Raw genomic sequence first — 17,813 nt, 5'->3', positions numbered from 1 at the left:
GATGATGCTGCGAATTATCCTAAAGGGCCAAGATTTGTGGACCAATTCCACCTAACCACCCACTTCCACTATATAGAAGTGTTTGAAAGCTCTAAACAGACGCTCATTTCAGCATGAACAATTAAAATACAAGAAATGCTTCTACCCACTTTGGAAATATTTGCTGGTGAAACAAATGTTTCAGCTGGAAAGAATGTCTAGGGCATTCAGATGCACCCAAGTATAGATGTACTTATTGTTAATTTAAAACATACTTGCCTACCTAGACTATAACTCAAAACTTATAATTTCCAGTCCGGAGTCTGCTCAACTTTGCCTCAGCAGAATGTGGAGGTGACTCTGCCATACGATATTAGGCTTATTGTATTAACAAACTCTCTTCTTTAAAAGAGAAGATTAGATCTTCCCCATTTGTCAATCCTAACAGAGTGTCCAAAGTCATCAAGGTAAATACTATGACTGAAAAAACTGATCAACAGCAATCACTTAGCAGAATTAAGAGAACAAAGCCCAACATTACTAGAGTAATGTCATGGCAAAACAAAGCTGAATCCAGAGGATTGATGAAAAAAAATATATTTCTTTTCTCTCAGTAAATAGGTGGTGAACTATCAGTGTGAACTGGGGTATACATTGTCAGATGTGGTCAATGTATTGGTTTCTTTGCAACAACGTTTTTAATAGCAAGTAGTGAGAAGCAGCCGTGTAAAAAAGCAATAAAACTTTTTTTTTTAGGGTTCTGGATTTTGAGTCAGTCTAAGTTATCCTTCAAGTATATGAGTGAGACGCTAACTACATTAATGTGGTTAACCAGGGTCATAGTTTTAGAGGTAGGGATCACAGTGCCTAGGGAATAGGCCTTGACAATAAAAAGACCTGTGTTCAGGCACTGTCTCTATGTGACCCTGGGAAAGTCCTCAGGGCTCTAAGCCACTCTCTGAGACTATAATTTGCAGAGAAGATGCAGACCTGTTTTGGCAGAGAGATTTTCTTTATCTGGGAGTTCTCTATATAACTGAAATCGCTGTCATGGTCCCCATCCCTCTTTGCATCACCACGTGCATATGTGGAGTAAAGCCACCAAGAGTCCGCAGTCTTTTCTGTACCCCGAACATAATAATAACTGCTACTTGTTTGAGGCCATAACCATTAATTTCACAGAGCTCTAGCATTTTAGATCATCTTCAAAGCTAAGTGCTATTTGCAACTGTCACTTCACCTCAGTCCATTTAATTTCATTGGAATAGGCTTTTATGGAATGCAGGAAATTAGAATAGAAAAATGAAAAAGAAGCACATTAAAAAAAAAGACTGTTCTTTTTCCAAGGATATTATAAGGCAGCAGTTGTCAAGCGGTCCAAGTAGAAATAGGCTGGGCTAAAAGAAAGGGACCTCTCCACTGTAGAGCCGACTTCTTTTGCTTAGATCTCTAAATTCTCACTACTACTCCATTTTGACTGGTATGGTTAATATATATGGCACACATCATATTTTCTGATGACAAAATTGTAGAAGGGATAAGTGACCTAACGGAGGACAGAATCAATACCCAAAAAGATCTCAGTAGGGTTAACCATCCAGGTTGAATCTCAAGAAACAGAATAACATGGTAAAAAGACTGTCAGATTTGAAATCATAGAATCTGAGTTCAAAACCCAGCTCTGCCACCTTGGGCAAATCAATGAGCCTCTCCGGGGCTCTGCTTCTTCATCTAGAAAATAAGGAGATTTAAAGTACATGTGCTTTAAGGTTGCTCCCAGTTCTGAAGATATGAGATGAAATTGAATAGGGAATAAATAAATAATTGTAAAGTTTTACCCTTGGGTACAAAAAATAATCATCCTAAGTACAAGGCAGAGGTATAACTAGACAGCAGTTTGTTTGAAAAAGAGCCAGGGGCTTTAGTGAATTGAAAGCTTGATATGAGTTAATATATTGTGATAGGCAGCTAAAAAAAAAGTTAATCTGATTTTAGGCTGTATTAAGAGAAGCTGCTAGATGATACAGTGGATAGAGCACTGGGCTTGGAATCAGAAAGCCTCCTCTTCCCGAGTTCAAATCTGGCCTCAGGCACTTACTAGCTGTGCGACCTGTTAACCCTGTTTGCCTCAGTTTGCTCATCTGTAAAATGATCTGGAGAAGGAAATGGTAGAAAACTCTAGTATCTTTCCCACGAAAACCCTAAAATAGGGTCATGAAGAGTCAGGTATGACTGGAACAACTCAACAACAAGAGAAGCAACAGTTGTCTTACTGTTCTCTGCCCTGGTCAAATAACATATGGAGAATTCTGTTCAGGTCAAAATACCTCTTTTTAGGAAGAAAACTGTCTAGAAAGTGTCTGGAAGAGTAGGAGTAGGATGGTGAAAGTCTTAAATCCTTGCTTTATGGAGTTAGTTGAAAGAACTGGGCATTCATAGCCTACCATAAAAGACTTAGCAGATAGATAGAATAGCTATATTCAAGTATTTAAGTTTGTGAAAGACAGATTAGGCTTGTTCTGCTTAGCCCCAAAGGGCAGAACTGGGACCAACAGGAGAAGTTGTGGAAGTGCTAGATTTAGGCTCAATATAAGGAAAAATCTTCCAACAGTTAAATCTGTCAAGAAGTAAAATGGGTTGCTTTGGGAAGTAGTAAGTGCCCCTTCCTTAAAGATTTTCTTTCTTTCCTTTCCTTTTTTTTTTTTTTGAGGCAATTAGGGTTAAGCTACTTGCCCAGGATCACACAGCTAGTTAAGTGTCTGAGTCTGGATTTGAACTCAGGTCCTCTCGACTCCAGGGCTGGTGCTCTATCCATTGTCTCACCTAGCTGCTCTGCTCAAGATTTTTAAGCAGGGGTAGGGAACACTTGCTGGGAGCCTTGATCAAGAACAGGTTGAACTAGACAGGCTCTCTGATCCCTTTTGACTTGGAGATTCTTTGACTCGGTGACATTTCAAATTCTGAACTCTGCTACAATCTGCATGAGCTTGGCCAATCAGTCAACTGATCAAGTGCCACCAGGACAGGTGACGTCCTGCCTAACTTTTCTGGGCTTTGTTTTCTCATTTTACAAATGAGGAAGCTGGATTAGATTCACGTGAAAGTCTCCCCCATCTCTAAGATCCTATAAACTCTCATAACTGTACAAACGTAAGGCAGCATTGTTATTAGGCTTCATGGTTTATATCAGTTTCCTTGGCTAAAATTTCATTTCCAAAATATCCCTAGTGCCTGTACAGAATTTCAAAGGGAGAAATATTTTGCAATGATTTTATATTATTCCATGCAGTATGCCTGGAAGGACATTCAACATCTCTATTTTATAGGAATCTACCTTTCCTCCACAGCTACCGAGAAGATAGATAACATCCTATATAGCTCTGGGGCATAGCTATAGAGAACATAAACTTCACCCAAGGACTGTGCCATCTGAGCAACAGAAGCCCTGTGAGGGGTTCCCTTTCCTAACCTCATACTAAGAAGAACAAGCAAGCCTAATAAAGTAGAAGAGATTAAGGAAAAGCTGCATATATTTGGGGGCCTTCCTCTCAGTGGTAAATGGTGTCAAATCAGGGATCAGGAACATGGACAGCGCTTTGTACACCTTTAGAACGCACAGTGAAAGGGTATTTTGAAATGTCATGCAGTGATCTCAGTGTCAGAGTTCAAGAAATGAGAACACTTCAGGGTCAAAACAGTGTTTAGCCATTCAGGGGAAGAAAAGCTCTCTAGAACATCCAGACCAACAGCTTTCTGAGGATAAGATAGTAGAATATGGCAGCTAGGTGATACAGTGGATAGGGCATTGGGCTTGGAGTCAGGAACACTCATCTTCATGAGTTCAAATCTGGCCTCAGATACTTCCTAGCTGTGTGACCCTGGGCAAGTCATTTAACCCTGTTTGCCTCAAGTTTCCTCATCTGTAAAATGAGCTGGAGAAGGAAATGGCAAACCACTCCAGTATATTTGCCAAGAAAGTCACAAAGTGTTGGATACAACTAAAACAACTGAACAACATAGAATAGCTTGGGAATCAGAAAACTCAGACAGAAAGAATATCTCTGCCACTGTGACTCTGGACACTTCACTGAGCTTCAGTCTCTCCATTTGTGAAATGGGGGTCACAGATTTTAGAAATGGAAGGGTCTTCAAAAACTTTCTAGTCCCCTCTCCTTATTTTACAAATGAGGAAGTTGAGGCCCAGAGGTTAAGTGACTTGCCCATGCTCACACAGCTAATAAGTAGGAGAGCCAGGATTCAAATGCTTGCTGTTCAATTCCCAATCTAGCACTCTATCTACCACACTATAACACCATTCTTCCTATCAGCCTCATGGGGTTTTGTCGAGTTGAAATGAGATGACGGATGCGAAAATGAAAACTGGAAAGCACCATACAAATAGTTATAGCAACTAACATTTTACCAAGTGCTTTAAGGAATATGGAACACTTTGCTGCAAAACGCAGACTATTATTGTCTTCCACTTTAGAAGAAATGAATCTGTATAAACACGCTATCAATTTTTTTCAGCATCTTATTAACTTCTAAGGAGGAAACCTTCTTGCAAGAGCCATGAACCATGGGAGCTTTGTATGCTTAAGCAGTAATCAATGTCCCAAAGTGTCTTTCCTCCTAAAAGCTCCCCCAATATTCCCCCCCACCTCAAAATTTCTAGGATACTTCACTAAGCATAAAATTGAGGCAAAAGATACTTTATAAAGTTGTTAATAATAATGGTGCAAGCTTATACAAGACAATGACACAGGTCAGATGAGCAAGGTCTTCTTTCTCTTTGCTGCCTTTTGTTTCTCCCCTCCCTAAGGAAACACTGATATTCTTAAATGCCTTTCCCCAGCTCCTGCCTGGGAGATGTAAAATTCATCTTAAAAGCACCTGCCCACACACCTCAGTCAGTGGTGACAGGGACTAAGGGAAATCAATGTTTCTCACCTTTTGAATCTGAAAGCATCATGGATCTTATGAAAAAACTAACCAGCATGCAGCAACCTTAGCTCTTCTGCTTTACGACACACACTCACACAGACCATTTGCCTAGTTAAAGAGGAGGCATTATCATGAATAATTAAAACTAAACTAAGCTTATCAAAATAAATGAACAAAGAATGCTTCTGATAGAGCAGCCACCTTAAAAAAAATTTTTTAATCATTTCCCCCCAGTTACTGCACTACACAATTGGATAATCTTCAGTGGGCCTCCCTATCAATTTGGGTAAATTAGCTAGATTCTATTTGATATCAAGCTAAGGCAGTAAATCATATATATGAACGTGTGTAAAATTATATAGTATAGGCCCAGTGTAATAAAAAAACACATTTATATTTTATAACGGCTGTTTTCTCAACATTCAAGCAATTTTGTTACAAGTGCTCCAGAGATTTTTCTGAAGTACTCCCGATTTGCTGCTGTAACTGAGTCTGGCTTTGTTTGCAGATTCCTTCCTTCTCCATCATAAACCGTTATCTGCCAAATGTCAGTCAGGGTCTCTTTGTGCTGCCAGGAATCGTGCCTGCTTCCAGTACTCTGGGTAGCATGAACACAGAAGCAAATGAGCAGGTGACCTTTCAAGCCGTGTCAAAAGAGATCCTTGACCCAGAGACCTCAAAACTGAACTGGTTTGGCTTCCTAAATCACCCAACTGGAAAGCACCGTGTTTGCAGACAGGGATTGTGTTTACATAAAGATTTAATGCCTCAATAGAGCAAAAGCTGCCCTAACTGTTCATTTTAATTATAGCTTTATTCACCCTACAACGGGTGAATAATATTTTTTAAAATCTCTTGGTAATGGAGCCCACAAGCTGCCCATGGTGTTGCTAGCTCATTTAATGACAGTAGTGGGAATGACTTTATAAAAGGTTTTTCTCAACTGAGAGGATTATTTCCAGATCCTCCTATGCACACTATGCAATAAAATCATATAAAACTTCAAGATTGGGCTGGATGTGGGGGGTGGGGGAACAGAAAAAAAAAAAGCTCACACACGTGTGTGAGACAGCCTTCTGAATGCTTATTCACTATTGTTAAGATTTCTCCAAGTAGAAAAAAAGGCTAAGCTCAAGGTTGAGGAATACAGCCAGAACATTCTTGAATTAGGATTATTTCTTCACAGCTAGAATACACCAAGAATAAAGCTAGGTTTCAAGAGTGGAGTCATACATACTGAAACAAAGAAAATCCCAGAATCAGACCCTTAAGACTGCAAAGCCGTCATGAGTCATGTGATCTCCTCCTCCTCACTTACCTGGCAGTACAGAATGATTCCAGATAACGTGTTTTCTAGCACTGCAACCTTCTAAATCTACAGATCTGTCAAAAACAATGAGAGTTACCACCAGTGGGAGACCCATGGAGAGAGTGCCATTTGGCAAGATGGCCTCTTGGCTTGCATAAATGCAGAGGAGACTTTGCTGTCCTTATTGCCTTAATCTTTCAAACTAGCCACATGAACTGCTCAGGTTTTGTGTCATGGCCCATTAACAAATTGATAATAATACTACCTATATTTATGAGGCTTTTTTTTTCATAAAGGCATATAATTCATCCATTGAGATCTTCACAAGGTAGGGAAGGGATGGAGAAAGTAGTATAAACCTTATCTCCATTTTCCATATTTAGAAAATTGAAAGTACTAAAAAAAATTTGCCATATTGGCCTAGTAAAATTAGAGGCAGGGGGCAGCTAGGTGGCACTAGTGGATAAAGATCTGGCCTAGGAGTCAGGTGGAACCCAGTTCAAATCCAGCCTCAGACACTTGACACTTATTAGCTGTGTGACCTTGGGCAAATCACTTAACCCCAATTGCCTCACCAAAAATAAATAAATAAATGAAAAATGAAATAAAATAAAATGAAATTAGAGGAAGAGCTAGGGTAGGATTTCACAATATATATCACTGCCTTGTACCTATAAAAACATTGATATTTCTAGGGTTTTTTTTCTTAAAATAATTTTATTTCCTATAACATGTTCAGCTGTATTTTCAGATTTTCTTTTGTCATAGTAAAAACTCCAATAAGGTAATTATTTAAATTATAACTTCAATCTAAATTTCTCAGAAGATTTAGTGCTCCAAATTTCTTTATAGATGAAGAAACTGAATCCCAAAGAGGTTAAGCCATTTGACAAAGGTCACTCAAAACCAATCCCTCTAACTGTAATCCAAATCCTAATCCTAACTCTATTGTGCTATATCCACTACCTGGCCCACAATAGTATACCCATTCCTGAGGAATACTACAAAACACTGGCACATTACTTCAACAGCCAACAACAAAGATTCCATTCCCTTTCAAGGTTCATTTTTAAAAATGAAAAAGTCCCTAGAGTTTAAAAATGAAAAAGTCCCTAGAGTTAAAAAACAAGTAAATGGAATCAGTCTAGAAGAACTGGCATTATTTGGCTGTTTTCCTAACAATTTTGAATTTGTTGTCATAATGGCCACATTGGACACTGATTCCTGAGTAACTTGGTATAAATGTATATGTAACGTTGTAAATATTCAGTATTTTTCCCTGAAACAAAATAACTGAAACCACTTTTAATTTAATTAATTAGTTTAGGCTCAACAAAGAGAGAGCATTGAACATCAAGTACAGTATCCTGATGCTTAACACTGTCCCCAGCATATTGTAGGTGCTTAATAAATGCTCATTCAATTAAAATGAATACTTGAAGAAGAATGTGGATTACCAAATCAGACTGTAAGAAGTACAAAAGCGTGGATGTATTCAGCCATTTTGGGGATACACATTGGAACTACTCAGACATTCACAATGGCTGATTGTCAACTTATCCTCTCTTTAGCTCTTTTTTTTTGGGGGGGGAGGGTAGGCAATGGGATTAACTGACTTGCCCAAGGTCACATAGCTAGTAAGTGTTATGTGTCTGAGGCCGAATTTGAATTCAGGTCTTCCTGAATCCAGGGCTGGTGTTCTATCCACTGTGCCATCTAGCTCTCCCTCTTTAGCTCATTTTTTTTCCTAAGAAGTATATCTAAAGGTATCTTTCAGCTCTAGGGCAGTGGGATGAAAATGACTACCCATCACACCATTGCAAAAATTAAGATACTAGAAACAAGTGCCAATACAAATATGCTATCAACCCTGACCCCATAAGGCTAGTTCACTGCTACTAGTCAACGCAAATTATAAAAGATATACTAATCAGAGTGGGATCCATAGATTATATACATCTGTCCCTGAGGCCACATCCATCTACTCATTTATTCAACATCCAATCAACAATCATTTATTAAGTGCCTACTTAAGGGATGGCACTAGAGATACAAAGATGAAATAAGAGAGACTTTACTTTGTGGGAGTTTACACTACAGTGGAGGTAGAGAGAGAGGAACAGGAACACAAATAATTATGACACAATGATAAGTGCAAAGAAAAGTATGTGAAATTTAAGGAGGGAGAGGATCACTTCATGTAGCGATAGAGTTTGGGATGGCTTCATACAGGATAAAGAATGACTCCCAACAGATAGGGATAAGGGAGGACATATTAGATACTGACTCAAAAAATGTGGGAAACTGACAACTTGGAGATGGGGAGAATAGGATGAAAACAGAAAAGGGGCAAAAGTCCAAGGAGTAAACTGATCAGAATAGAATGTATGAAAGAAATAATGTCAGCAGTATTATCTCTGAATACTAAAGGTAATGTGACATATGCTTACAACAATGCATTATTGACCTTTGTGTCCAGAGATGGAACTCTTGACCATGTTGCTTCCTATTCATGTTAATGTAGAAGAAAAGACCAATACCTAACTAGAATGGACTCTTGGTATGAGGAGAATGTCCGTTATCAGGTTCCCAGTGTGTATATAGGCACTGGAGGTAATACAAAGACAAGAAGTTTACCCTTCTGGATTAAAGGGAGAAGTCCCATGACTTTTAGGTTTCTAGGTCTGATTTTCTTCTTGGATTGCTTTATGGTCACAAGATTATTTATGTAGAGACAGAAGGGACCTGAGAGAACATGAAGGCACGGAAAAGCACTCAATCTCAATTTTGCCAGGACATAAATCACTTTGTTGTATCTTTTATTTGGCTCACACAAATGCCATGAGAAAACTACTGCAGGATGTATGCAGTACTTTGAGTTCTTAAGGAGAAAAATGCTGAATATGGGAAGGATTTTTAATAACCTGCAGGGGCTCCCTATTTCTTCTAGAATCAAACAGAAACTCTTGTTGGCTCACAACCTGGCCCTGATCTACCCTTCTAGCCTTACTGTGCATTATGTAGCTTCACTTGGACAACAATTCGGTCAGACTTGGCTTCTTGAAGCATTTCATTTCCCGTCTCCATCTCTTCGCACTGTTTGTCCCTCATTCTCTCATAACCCCTTACAATTCCTGGTCTCCTTCAAGACTCAGCTCACAGGCCCCCTTCTGCTTAAGACCTTTTCTTATCTCCCCCTCCACAGTTGCTAATTCCTTCCCCTGCAAAACTGCCTTGAATCTTTTCATATCTCCTTACACATATATGTACATGTTATCTCCTTTGAGGCCAAGGATTTTTCAGTTTTTTCTTTGTATTGCTGGTGCCTACGACAGGGCTTGATGTTTTTAGCTTAAAAAACAAATCTTATCCTTGCAGAAGGACTCAAGACCACGGATCTAGTTTTTCTACTTTGAAGGTGCTAGGTGAGGCCAGAGGTCAGCACTGAGTAGATGATTAGCATTTCTAAGCTCGTCTTCCACTTCCATCTCCATTCATTGATCTATCTGAGGGTCTCTCTCATTTGAGGACAAATAGCCCAATTTGTATTATAGGTTTTGCAACCCAAAGATCACCAGGAAGAAAAAGAAACAAGTATTTCTGTTGGTGTTGGATGGTGCCTCTTCAAAATCCCAAGGAACTCATAAACATAAACACACACACACACACACACACACACACACACACACACACACACCCCACCCCAGGCCTTTATAGATCAAAAGGGGGGGGGGGGAAATAGCTAAAAGCTGCCTCTAAGAATAACAATAAAGGAAAGACATTTATTTATAGCAGAGGTTCCTAACCATTGCTACTTCAGGCACCAAAATATCTATCCTGGGAGCCTATACCTCTGGGTCTAACCTAATACACCCAACATTATTGCTTTTAACTAACAATCTGGTATCTCTGAAAAGACCTTCAAGCAAGATCACACAGGTCTAGTGGCTGTGAAGATAGAACACTGAGTAACATTCTTCCCCCTATTTCATTAGTATATATAGTCTCTCTAGGCCTTAGTTTTCTCACTGTACAAGGGAGGTGAACTAACAAATCTTAAGGGACGCAACCAGCTTTACCATTTTATGAATTCAAGGGCCCTACTTGAGTACAATGGAAATCATCTCTAACCCAAATATGAAGTTGCCATTTTGACAACCAGCTGTGAATGCGGATGACCTGGATTCCAATCCCACCTCTGCCACTTACTAACTGTGTGTCCTTGGCCAAGGCATGCAACCTCCTTGGACCTCAGTTTCTGCATCTATAAAATGAGGATATTGAACTACAGTCCTCCCAGCTCTAGATCTGTGATCCTAATGTGATTGAAGGAAGAAGAAAAAGAACAAACAAAACTTGTCAAGTGGGGGAGAGATCCAAGATAAAAACAAAAAAACTACAGCTCCATTTAACCAATACAGAAACAAGGATATACTCACTTCTGAATTTTTTTTTAATTTGAGTTTCAATTTCACTGTCTAAATGACAGGAACCACTGGATAATTCATTTTCCTAATTCTTATATCCAAGTTGCTGGAGTTGCACCTACATTTGGGTCTCTGAATGTCACCCACTGAACACAGTCCATACTTCATTGTGGGGGGGGAGGAGCCCTTTCTAGTTCACCCCTTTTAATTGCACTTGGGAAGAAATAGTTTACAACGATATTGAGCTTGATGGTTAAAACGAACTTATTTACTCACATTATCTACCAGAACCTTGGAACAGCCTTAAGAGTTAGGCTTTGCAAATATTATGTTCCTATTTTACACCTAAGCAAAATGAGGCTGTAATGGTCAAGTGACTGCTTGGAGTAAAACAGCTACAAAGTAGCAGAGGTGATTCCAAGTCTAGTATCCTTTCCACTGAACCTTACTGCTAGAGAGCTGGCCAGATCTTTTTCTTCAGTTGAAGGTCCTTGGGACAGAACTTTTGCTAATCATGTTATAATGGGGATCGGATATGGAAGCAGTGTAAGAAAAATGGTGCTCTGGGTTTGTGCTCAGATAAGAAGTCACCTTTCCAGGGACTTACTTGCTGCCCTTACATACATTTAACACAATAACCTCGGACTTCTCGAAAGCAAACAATTTCCCTCTAGAGATTCACTCTCTAAGGGAGGCAAGTTAAGCACAGTTTCTCATTCTTTTAAAGAGAAACTATTCTAGACCTTCCCCTTACTTTCCCATGCATTTAGAGACCCTTCCACTGCCTTATGCTCTACCCCTTCCTTAAATGATTGGTTACACCTATGGAGAAATGGAAAATCCTATTTAGCAAAAGATCCTAAGTCTTTTTTTTTCATGGTTTTCTTTTTGAAACTAAAATCAGTTTCTTATTCATTGCATTCCTATGTGGGGAATCTGACAGAATGTTTAAAACCCACAAATTGTATTAAATTATTTTAATAATACATGTTATAGGTTATGTTAATTCTTTTAATAACACATGTTACACGGGTAGGCATGTGGGTACATTCATCAACATAAAAAGAATATAGAATACGTGTTCAGTCAACAGGGAAGATAATTTAGCCAATAACAAGCTACTTCATTATCAGTGGTTTTAAGAAACAAGAATTTTCCATATTCTCCCTCATTTTTGAGTTAGCAGTCATAGACCATAATCTACTTGTGGTCTCTTTTATTTGTCATCTATGGCCCTGCACTGGCAAAAGGAATAGTTTTTGATTTTGATTTTAAGAAGGCCAGCTGGGTGCTTTTAAAAATATAAATAAGTGGATGTCTTAAAGCATTATGAGTAAAGGCATTAGCAATTTTTACATATACGTGTATTCCATTAGCATCTGTGTCAAATATGAACATAAAGATACAAATAATATGTTACCTCCTTCTTAAATAGGTGAGAACCATAATTTATATGGTAAGCCTTCAAAATTCTCATTTCTTTTAGAGTACCTTCATAAGGCTAATCAAAGAAGAGAGCAACTTCAGGATTCTAACATGATTTCTAAGTTGGAGGGTTTAACAGAGAGAATCGGTCTAGGGGACGCAGGTGCCAGACATTGTGTAGAATTTGCACTTATGCTCCATTAATCGCCTGCATATCTTCCCTTCTCCTTTCCTCTCCTCCCCCCAACTAAATCCCTCAGGAGACAAGAGAACAGCAGAGCAGCAGGCCCAGACTGGTACCCAGCAGCAACACCAGTAGCAGAAGTAGCCAATTAGCCTCTAGAATACAAAGGGGGGGAAAAAAATGATGCAGTTACCTAGCAACCAGAAAGAGCAGAAACAGCTGTGGTGTAGCAGGCCCAGGCTGGTACCCAGGCAGTAACAGGATAGCCAATTAGCACACTGTATTTAATGCTGATGTGGTTTCCTAGTAACAAGCTGTACAAGTCTGTCTGTTGCATTTTCTCCCTCCCATCTTCACATTTCCCTCAATCATACACAGCATTACTATTTGCCCTAATTACTGTTTCTCTACTGCTTCAAGCTGCCATTATTTTGTCCCCAGAGAGACTGGAAGAACTATAAAAAAAAAAAAGATAAGAAAGAAAAAGAAAAAAAAGTCTTCCATAATGACAGTATTTAGTTTCAAATTCAGTTTAGTTGTAAGGCTTCAGACACTTTTAAAAAGCTTACCACCCCCCACCCCACCACAACCCACAACCCACACATAGATAACAGCCAATCATGCCCTGTGTAAATGTCTAAATAGCCTGTGGCACCTTCCTTGAATGTTTGTATTTATGTCTGGGTCCAGGAAAAAAGGTATTTAATAACACATCCTGCCATTTTAAATCGAAAGCTCTATACCCTTGAATTTGTACACAATGATTTTCTAAAACTTCCACCTGAACCCTGGAACTACAAAATATTCTATTATTTCTCTCTTGGAAAGGACACCTAGTTATCTTTTGGCTCGGTGTGTTTGTAAACCTAAGTACAAGATTCAGCAGTTCAAAAGGCTCAGATGACTTGAGAACCTATTTCCTTGGCACAAGGTAAAACCTTGAGACAAGTAGACAGTAAGTTTTGCTGCATTCGGTTGCAAAGGGGCTGAGACCACCAGATTAGATCTTTGTCACTACAATAATTAATTCCACTGGGGTGACATTATGTTGGAAGATGCAAAGAGAAACTCATAAATGCATGACTTGGCAACAATTGTGACATAAGGGTAAGAAAAATTATAGATACTCTAAAATATTCAGCATATCTTCATGTGCAATACTGTGATTTCAGATGTGTACAAATCAGTTTGAATTGTCTCATATTTTGTACCATTTCACCATTTACAAAGCTCTGTCTTCACAACAACCCATGAGGTTAGGAATAGAATCCTTCTTCCCTCCCCCTACCTTCCTCCCCCTGCCTTCTCCCCCCAATTTATTGGTTAAAAAAAAACTGAGGCTAAGAGACATTAGGTGACTTGCTTATGGTTAAAAACTAAAAAGTGTCACATGTGGGATTCAAAGCCAGTTCTTCTGTCTAAACTCAGTGTTTCTTCCACCTGTTCCACATAAGGCATACATACAACCTATATAACTTTTTCCTGGACAAATGCAATTACACATTGTATCTGATAATCCATGCTTTAGACTCCTGGGGCCTGGGAACAGCTCTCATTTAACATTAGTTTCTATACAGGAACAATCCAATAAGCCTTTGAGTAAAATATTTTATGTCTGAAAAGCAACATTGGCTAGGTGTTTCAGAGGCAAAAGTTAAACAATAGCACACTTAACTGGGCAAAATTCAACCCCAAAGAAAAATGTCTCTCAAAGATGGTAATAGGTCATTTTTCCCCCTTATGGCAAACAGACTGGTATCTATTATTTTCTTTATCTGATCTACTAAACTGCTGGGCCTTTTATCATTCATGTACACTTAAGCCTCTAAAAATTATGTTGCTTGTGAGAAAATGAATATATAGCATGTCCCCAAAGTCTTAAATTAGTTTTAAGCTACCAAAACTTAAACTATTTGGACTAAGACTTTTGGGATACCCTGTGCTACCATTATTTTAACACCTTCCATATCTTAAATATGGAATGTAAATTATAAGATTAATCAAGAAGATGCATTCCAATGACAAGTCTTTGTAGAGATTTCATTATCAGAAGCAGAAATGACACAGAAGGCAATGGATGCATTTCAGGACATCAAAAAGGGGTGATTACTACCTAAAAAGATTACGTAAAGTTTGTGAAAATAGTGTCACGTGTTAGAAAGCCAAAAAAAAAAGGCTTGGAGCTTTGAGACTAAAGGAGACAAGGAAAGGGGGCTGACCTCTGTTAAGAGAGGAAAAGGGAGGGGTGGTTGGAGAGAAAAGGAAGGTTTGGAAGTCTGGGAATGGAGAGATCTGAGAAGAGAATAAGGGAGTGGGCATTTATTAAGTGCCTACTATGAGCCAGCCACCGTGCTAAAGATTTACAAATATTATCTCATTTGATCCTCAGTTAGGTCTTGAGAGAGAGAGAGAGAGAGAGAGAGAGAGAGAGAGAGAGAGAGAGAGAGAGAGAAGAGTGAAAGGGGAAGAGAGAGGGGGAGAGACACAGAGAAACAGAGACAGAGAGACAGAGACAGAGACAGAGATGGAGACAGAGACACAGAGAAACAGAGAGACAGCAGAGAGACAGATAGAGACAGAGTCAGAGAGAGCTCCTCCACCCCAAACCAAACCTCTCCTGACCAGCTTGCTAATTCCAGAAATGCTCTTAACCCTGAACAAATCCTTCCATAATCTAATATTAAAATGCAAATGCCTGGTTAAGGATCTAAGACATCTCCAAAGGTCTCATGATGGAAAATGCTATCCACTTCCAAAGAAAGGGCTATGGAGTTTGAACGCAACTCGAAGCATACTATTTGCTATTTTTTTCTTCTTTTTTGTTTTGTTTTCTCTTTCTGGTGGTTCCTTCTATTGATTCTAATTCTTCCTTAAAATATGACTAATGTGAAAATATGTTTAATAGGAATGTGTATGTATAGCCTATATCAGATTGCACACCATGTTGGGGAGGGAGGCGGGAAGGGAGGGGGAGATAAATTTAAAACTCAAAAGCTTAAGGAAGTGATGGTTGATAAATCAAAATAAATTAATAAAAAAAAAGTTGAACAGAGAAAGGAAAAAATAAGTAAAGTCGCAGTGACACCAACATATAAGTAATCAGAAAGTAAGTGGGGAAGTGGCTTTAATGCCCAAGGACCCAAGAAAAAATCCTGGCTCTGCCTCATACTACCTTTCTTACCTGTCAAAGGAGGGGGTACAGTTAGATAACCTCAAGTCTCTTCTAGTTCTCAAAGATCCTATAAACAGCCAATACTGTGTCCTTTTGATTTTAGTAGAGGAAAAAGGAGAGAAGTAGATGAAGAGAGGTTGCTACAGCAGTGAAAAATGTGTACAGAAGGAGGAAGCTAGAACTAGGAAGATAAATGTTTTAGATTCAACAACTTCGCCAAGGATTTGGCTTATTTAACTCCAGCTATGCACATACCTATAGAAACCGTTTGGGGAGGTAGAATCATAGACATAGTTTAAGAGCTGGGAAAAAGGAGGGGGTCTTAGAGGTCATTTAGTCAAGCCTCCTCATTTTACAGATGAAGAAATAAACTCAGTTGTTTCAGTTGGTTTTGGTTTGGCATTTGAGCATTTCAACTGGAATGCTTAATTTATAAAGACTGTTCAAAGGGGCCAACTTTGTCCCCAAAGGCTTCATTAATTGAATTATCTAAGTATTTTTTTCTACAGACTATACTCTGGATTCTTTGAGGTGTTTTAGAGTATTTTACAAATATCCTTTTGTATGTCCTCTTGTATTTATTAACTTTTAAGATGGTGAGTCACATCAAAATTTAAAAATGACAAAGATTTTCTTTTATCACTCAGGACATGCTCAAGCTTCATCTGCCTCATCCAAGTGAAATCATTCCTTTTTTTACTGCTATTTCCACTTCAGAGTAATAATGATGCCTACCTACAATAATTTAGAACCCATTACCCCATACCATCTTCTCCTTCCAAACTACAGCTCATTTTACTTTCTTCCTATCCTCAGAACCCCCCCCCAAGTAAAATGTATGGGGTAAGAATTATTACCATAATCATTCCCACATTGCAATACAGTTTTTGTATAATGTTCTATTGTTCTCTTGTTAATGAGTGAGGCAAAGCCATTGTGCCCAGGCTACTTTTCAGATACCATTATTTGACTTGGGGCTCTCTTTCATAGCATCCCTCTGCTCTATTTCCAATAAAGCCAGCCTAATCTTTTTAATCTTTTGTGCATGAGGAAGCTTTCACCCCTGCCTCCTATCATTTTTCACTGCCCTTCAGGAACCCCACGTCGTTAAGCTAGATCCTCTTTTGAGATCAGATTTCAACTATAATAGCATTATTAAATACCCTGCTCTTGCCTTTTTAATCTTCTTTACATTAAAATGTAAGGTTCTTGAGGACAGACACTATTCAGTGCTAAATATAATAGACCCTTGATAGATCTTAATTGGTGATTATTAAATACCCATTAACCATATTTTTTTCCTTTCTCTTCCATCCCTTTCATAACATATATTTATTTACCTTGTGACTACCAATTATGCATTATAAAGACATCTGGAGTGAGTTTACCATAACACCAACATCTATTAGATGTTATAATGCTAAAATAAATGTTCTTCTTGTGTATATGTGCACCATTTATGCCATTTTGGTCAATATCATGTAATTCAGTTCTCCCAACATTCTTGCTAGTGAAAAATGACTCCTAACTTGAAAAATCATGTCATCTAATTCAGTGGAGGCACTTTATTCCATATCCCCTCTTCTCTGTCTTTAAATAATATACTGACACCAAATCTTAGAATCTTACGATTAAACTTTTACATATTTTTTTTGGATTGACTATCTAACTTTATTCAACTTTTTCTTCTGTAATCAGGTTTTAATGACTTTCTCTTACCACATGGATAAACTTAATTAATGAACCTCATTAACAGCTCAGCCCTGTGTTAGCATATTAAATGTTCTTTAACATCTTAAATTTATCCATTGTATACACTCAATTGTTCCCTTTCTGTAGTCCAGCAGTGGAAGTGGCAGATATTCCCCTGACATATACTGAAGTATTTCATTTTTTCCCCAGATGATTGATGTTTCTGATACTGAAATAAGGTCACCATAACTATAAATAAGGGTATTATCACCCATGGCATCATTTTGAAAGACAAGCATAACATCAGACACCACCCAGTTCTACAGGAGAAATGGAGCATTTCATCATGAGTCCTCCTAGCTGAGGTGCATCCTATTACCCCATCAGGTATTTTCTATCACTGACTCAAACATTTCCATCCATACTGTCTCTGACATCCAAGCGCAAAGATTTACAGCCATTTACTCTAACACTTTCATAGACTGCCTCTTCCCTGAATCCCGGCCCCTCCCTCCTTCTTTCATCTTTCCTACTTGGAAAAGACCAACCCCACTGAGTAAATAAGAAATGAGATGGTCTATATAGCAGGGGTGGGGAACCTGTGGCCTGAAGGCCAGGAGTGGCAGCTCAAGTACAAGCCTTCCAATGAATCCAAACTTCAAACAACAAATCCTCTTAATA

The 17,813-nt window shown here is 38.6% G+C and overlaps 1 protein-coding gene across 3 annotated transcripts in view; it reads right to left on the bottom strand.

Annotated features, from left to right (window-relative positions):
- Positions 1-17,813, bottom strand: part of KLF7 (KLF transcription factor 7) — a 102,423-nt gene that overhangs the window by 34,370 nt on the left and 50,240 nt on the right. The window lies entirely within an intron of this gene.

This window comes from Phascolarctos cinereus, unplaced genomic scaffold, assembly GCF_003287225.1.
Source record: "Phascolarctos cinereus isolate Bilbo 61053 unplaced genomic scaffold, phaCin_HiC Scaffold_7;HRSCAF=346, whole genome shotgun sequence".
Lineage (NCBI taxonomy): Eukaryota > Metazoa > Chordata > Mammalia > Diprotodontia > Phascolarctidae > Phascolarctos > Phascolarctos cinereus.
This window is presented reverse-complemented; position numbering and strand designations above follow the sequence as displayed.